Below are 6000 nucleotides of genomic sequence, written 5' to 3'. Positions count from 1 at the left end.
ATTATGTCTCGGGATAGTCGGAACTAGTATACCAGCGAGTCCAGGTTGCGGTGATGCCACCAACGCCACTGGAATACAGCACACCAGTGATGACCACGAATATTTCAAAAACATGGCAACCGTAATATTGAAAAACAAGCGTTTGCATTTAGTCTATTATTATCCAAGTTCGCTGCATGAATTGACAGTCAATGCAATACGGCCGTTTTCAAACTATACGATACAGCTGAATCACATCCTGATATTGATAAAAAACTGCAAATTTTTTGCTGAGGTGTAGAATGGATTAGTGAGTTCGAAGAGAAAATTAAATATTGCTCTTTGAGCTGTCGTAGGGCTCAGTCTCAGTTTCTAAAAGAGCGGAACTGCGTGGTTCAAAATATAGTAATTTTTTCGGATGTTCCGCGGTAAGCGATAGAGCCCGACTTCATTAAAAATTAATGCAGGTAGAAGTGATTCATTTACTGTGCCACCACGAGGCAAAAATCAAGAACACATCCTTCTTATCCTAAAATACGGTACGTAGACTTAATTTTCCAGGTTGAAATGGTCTGCTTAGTGCTTACACTTCACTTTCTTAGCAATTGTTATATTGCTCCTGGTGTAATATTTGTTGTAATTATTTTTCTGCACTAATAAAACGTGCAAGGGTCCGTATTTCACCTCAACCGGCGGAGTATTTAAATACCGATAGAAAATTAAAAGTGAAAGATCGGTTGTTGTCACAATGGCATCGGACGCAGAGCTAAATAGAGTATTTGACTTAGATGTGATATCTAATATGGCGGTGGTAAACACTTCTTTAAGAAAGCTGAACATAATTTTGTATCATTTAATTTACGATAAATTTATGACAGTAAATTAATATTTATCACTCACAATTTATAACAAAACACGAGCGCGACATATTTATCACTAATATTTCATTATCGATGTTGGAACTGACTTGAAACACATTCAATTCGATTTGCTTATATAGCAAACAATAATCTTTTTAGAATGTTCTCGAGTGCTCCCGAACGCTTCCGAATCTTCTAGGACAGACACGTCATATTTCAGGGAAAGAATGCGTCACATCCGCCTTAGTTGTTTTATCGCCGATGAATAGACTTTTATGGCGCCTAGATGTCCATCGGGATCTTGGGGAGGTTCGGAAAGGTAAAATGACAAGGGGTAAATGTGTCGCTAGTCAACGTAATTTTATGCTGCGATGTAACTTAAAAAAAGAACAACCATCAAGGTTTGGAGCTTTATTGGGTTGTGTGTGCTTCCATTAGCACAACAAAAAGTTTCAAATAAAAGTTTATCAACAAATCTAGTACGGGTCGCACAATGGATTCGAATAAACACCCAATTGATTGACAATGACAAAAATTTATTCCAAAACACATGAAATAAAACAAAATCCCTGAAAGAAAGAAAAGCTTACAAAACTTGTTTGTACATACCCCGCACGCAACCGCTCGACAATTAAAGTAAATAAAAATCTAAAATTACTTATAGTTTTTTTCTTAATACTCCAAATAATCTTGTCGGAAAAGGTATGCGATACTAGGCGCATTTAACTCACTTGACAAAATCGGGCTTGCTAAATAAGATGATAAATGTTCGGTGGCTGTTCGGATGGTAGAAATGTTTGACTTTTAATAAGAAGAGAACCTTATCTAAAGCTCTCTGTGCACTACTGCTCTTGCTTTGTTAACTTGACAAAACTTGTTCCGTAATCGGACAACACGCGATAAACTTCTCACAATTTTGGTTAACTTGCTGCTGCACAAAATATAAAAAATGACAAACTGCGTCTTCATTTAAATAAATCGGGCTGACTGTCCGGGAATTTAGCGTAAAAAATGTACAGGCCGTTCAAACGTCGCAACAGCGTTTCTGTTGTCTCCAGTATTTAAGGAAACACCACTTCCACTAAGAATACAAGCATTGTGAATCCTCGGGCACCGATGGGTATTTACAAACAATTTCGTCTTGAACAATCCATATACACAAGTAATATTTAATTGCATAAAACAGTAGATAAATGAGCAGTTCTGGGCGGGGTTGGACTTAACTAAATGCAAATGTTCAGCACAGCTGCTTACGTAGAAGCTAAATAACTTAACCTAACCTCATTTACAGACAGGAAGATAAATTAACCAACCGAGAAAGGCAAAGATAAATGTAAACTGTATTAAACGTTGTATTCACGAAATCAATTGCAGAACAATTCGTCAAGGCGTTGGTAAAGATAAACGGCACGATAAACTAACGACAATTGCGGATTGCGATATAGGTAAAACAAAGATATGTAATTTAAATTAAATCATATAACATAAATTTACAAGAAACGTGTTAACAAAGAGGAATTCTATAAAAATAATTTTACCTAAAGAGAGTACTGGACCGTCCCTTTCATGTAAAGACGCTTAGATAATTAATTTAAACAATTGTAGCAATCAAATCAACATTTTTTGCAAAGCTCGATCTGCCATTTCAACGACAAAAGCAAAAGTGATATCATGTCCAATGCCAATGGTACCAACTACTCCCAACACACTGAGAGCGGGAGAATTTGGACGAATCCATTCCCCCGAATTCGTTCCGTATATGAATACGCACTTTTAGGCAGCGCGCACGCTCTGGAATTCATTCTGTTGCGAGCTGTCCTATATTAAGTAGTAGGATCAAGCTCAGCTGTTCTATAGTGAGGCATTACAACATCAAAGCCGAGTTGTCCTATAGTGAGGTATAAAATACGACTACGGAAGCTTTCCGTAGAGCGGAAATCCGCCAACACCCTCGCGGGACTGCATAATTCCCTACTTGTCACCACGTCACAGTCGTAACCATAACGTTATCCATGTTATAAACGTGATTAAAAGTTGGCGAACGCACAATTATTTAAAAAAAAACTATAAAATCGAGAGACCGTGAATAGGGTATTAGACTATTTTGTCCATTTCTCAATCTCCAATTCGCCATGGAACAATAAATATGTGAGAAATAATTTGTAGATAAAAAGGGGAGTGAACATTTAAAAGAGAATTATAAATCATTATCGGTAAGTAAATATTCTTTTTTAATTTCCTAATTTTGCGGCACCTGCCCACGTTCGTCTCAATTAGATAATAATGTAAAAAGTGTCATTGGATATTTGTGTGAAGGCTTAACTTAAAATAATTAGGTACGGTACAATTAGAGTGATCCCTTGCATCGCGCCCAAAAGAAAGGATCATCTATCAAGCGCCGCGTGCGTTTTACCTTGGGAATAACTAGGCTCCGAGGGATTAAGGGGGTACGAGAACTTCGGGCCTCTCGCGACCACATTGCGTATATAAAATTCTAAACTTTACGCACTTGAAATATTTTTTTATGTAAAGCGAAACGTGTATCTCTAGATTTAAACAACGTATACGACTCGCACCTTTTCTTCTTTTACAAAAAAAGAATCTTATTCACGTTCTTTAATCGTTATAATGTAGCGTTTAATATTTATTAATTAAATTAAGTGAGTAATCGATTAATATCGTGAAGTCGGAAAATGATTTATAACCTTAGACCGAGCACTTGACAGTTGCATAAAGAAATTACAAGCGTATAAAGTAACAAGGTAGAAAAGCAATAAAGCTCGAGGATACAATGGAACAAAGTTAACTCTATTTCCGTTGGATCAATTCATACTAAAAAGAAAATTATAGGCCTGATCGTGCCGATGACGTACTGGGTTATCTATTTTAATTATGCGGTATCCACGAGCGTATCAATGGCGAGTTTGATTTTAAAATTAATAATAACGAGACGAACAAAGTCGTAGACATGGATGTAGATGTTATTCTCTAGCTTTAAAACGGAAGCCTCTCTTTTACTTATCTTGCCGCTGTTTTGCTTTTGGTCGTCGGAAAATATAAACGTGGGACAGGTATATTGTTCGTAATCCGAGGTGACACGTTCAATAAAGTATGAAAATGTATTCTATGAAATATTCATATCTACCGGAGTGTCGCGGGTTGCCATGGATATGCATGTCATGTTTGATATTCCACATCGGTGCAACCCGCTTGCAATATTGCTTGAAACTGTGACAGTTATTGCATTTTCACTTACAGATATCAGAATACGTTGCCGAGCTGCCCCGTCTATTATTTAATGGAGTTTCACTATTTGACATTTTTTAGTTATATGTATGTCCCAATCAATCCTCCATTTTAATCGACAGACAACAACACCATTATTTGTTTTGCAGGTTGGTGAAGACGTACCTATTTTTATTGCTGTTAAATCTGAATATTCTTTGTGTCAATTTAATATGGCCCATTATGATATCGCATGTGAAAATTATAATTATTTACATACAAGTCAGATTTGTATTCCAAAAGTTGTCCCCCTCGAATACAAAATTGACGTGTTCGAGGATTTTTCGAAATTTCTAAATTTAATATCCTAAAAGCCCTCTGTATACTTATCGTTGGGCCACTCTGTATATTGTTTAGTGCATACACATAATTAAAATGAGAGATGAAACCAGTGGGGAAAGCTATGCTAACGACGATAATACCTACATATGTTTCTAATAGAAATAGGTGTGCCGAAGACTGCGTGGCACTGGGGTGCAGTGTCGATAACGATGTCCCTCGGATACCGGGTGACCTCCGAGTGTGGCTCGTTTCCTTCGGGAAGGGGATGGCAGCCAAGCCTTGAGCAAGCGGCCCTGCCCAGGTGAGACCGCATTTCCGCACTACTCGTGGGAACTGTATGGACGATTTCAACCCAAACAAACCTTTCTGGACTCCTCGTCAGGGGGGCCCACAAGCCGAGCCCTCAAAAGGGGCCCGGTAACAAGGCAGGCTCGACTAAAGAGAGGACGGGTCTAACGCAGGGCCTTATTCAACAACCAGGTGGTGGAAGAGCTATTCGCAAAAAGAATAATATTGGCGCAGATAAGGCGAAGACCAGGGGCTTGTAACACAAACTATACAATTGTAAAAAGTCTACGAGTTACAAGTAATATACTTGTAACTATAACTACAAGTACTATTTAATTCTGTATATGCAAATGAGTTGTGTAAAAGTGTAAAATATATTCTAACAACACAAACTTGTACGGCTTGTGTTACAGGCCGCAGGAGGCGCCGACTCGAGAGTAAAGCCTCCGGTCAAAGGGACCCTGGGCTAAGGCGGTGTCTGGGCCGGAGACTCAGGGGGACGACCCGACGTCACGGACCAAGCGTCTCAGATCGAAGGGAAGTACTCCAGAGTCTGGTTCAACGCAGCCCAAGAAGCAGCCCAGAGGTTCTGGAGCACCCAAAGCTACGGGTGCACCACCAACCTTGTAACGAAGCGCCGGTTTTCCGACCCAAAGTTCATACCCGAAGTTATGACTGCACCTTTACATTTCTGAAGTCGACCAGCTTTGCTGAACACTCGATATCGAGAAGCGTTGTCGCTTCGTTATTTGTTTGTTATTAGCGACATTTTCAATTAACTACATGCGAAATTAGATCACTCACTAGTAGACGGGGGACATTTTGTAACCCGAAGGCCCAATCCCAATGAATACAACTTTTGTTTGAAAAGTTATTTAAAAAAACTGTTCGACAATTTTGACGTGCTCCCATCTTTGTAACTCTTATGGTTGCTGAGAAAAAAATTCAAGAAGAAATCCAAATTTCACCACTTCTTTGAGGGTGGCTCCCAAACGAAACACCTTGGACCCTCGGTTTATTTGGAAAAAAGTGCTTGTCTTGATCTCCTGTATCACCCAATTTTTTTACATGCTTTTCTTAGAGGTGCCTCTGCAGAAGATCTTAAGTTGTTCTATACTACTCCGGGTTTTACCTTACGAATTAGGAAAACTGCAGGAAAACCCAATTCGGAGTAGCCGGCAGAATGATCGAAACTGGTCTAAGGTAATTCCCATCTATGCCACAGATGAAAAATTCACCTCAACCCAGGTTCGAACAACCGACCTCCGGATTTATAGTCCAACGGTCTACCACTGAACCATAATTC

This window comes from Photinus pyralis, unplaced genomic scaffold (genome assembly GCF_008802855.1).
Source record: "Photinus pyralis isolate 1611_PpyrPB1 unplaced genomic scaffold, Ppyr1.3 Ppyr1.4_LG5, whole genome shotgun sequence".
Classification (NCBI taxonomy): domain Eukaryota; kingdom Metazoa; phylum Arthropoda; class Insecta; order Coleoptera; family Lampyridae; genus Photinus; species Photinus pyralis.
The sequence above is the reverse complement of the archived record's forward strand: the minus strand, read 5'-3'. Positions refer to the sequence as shown.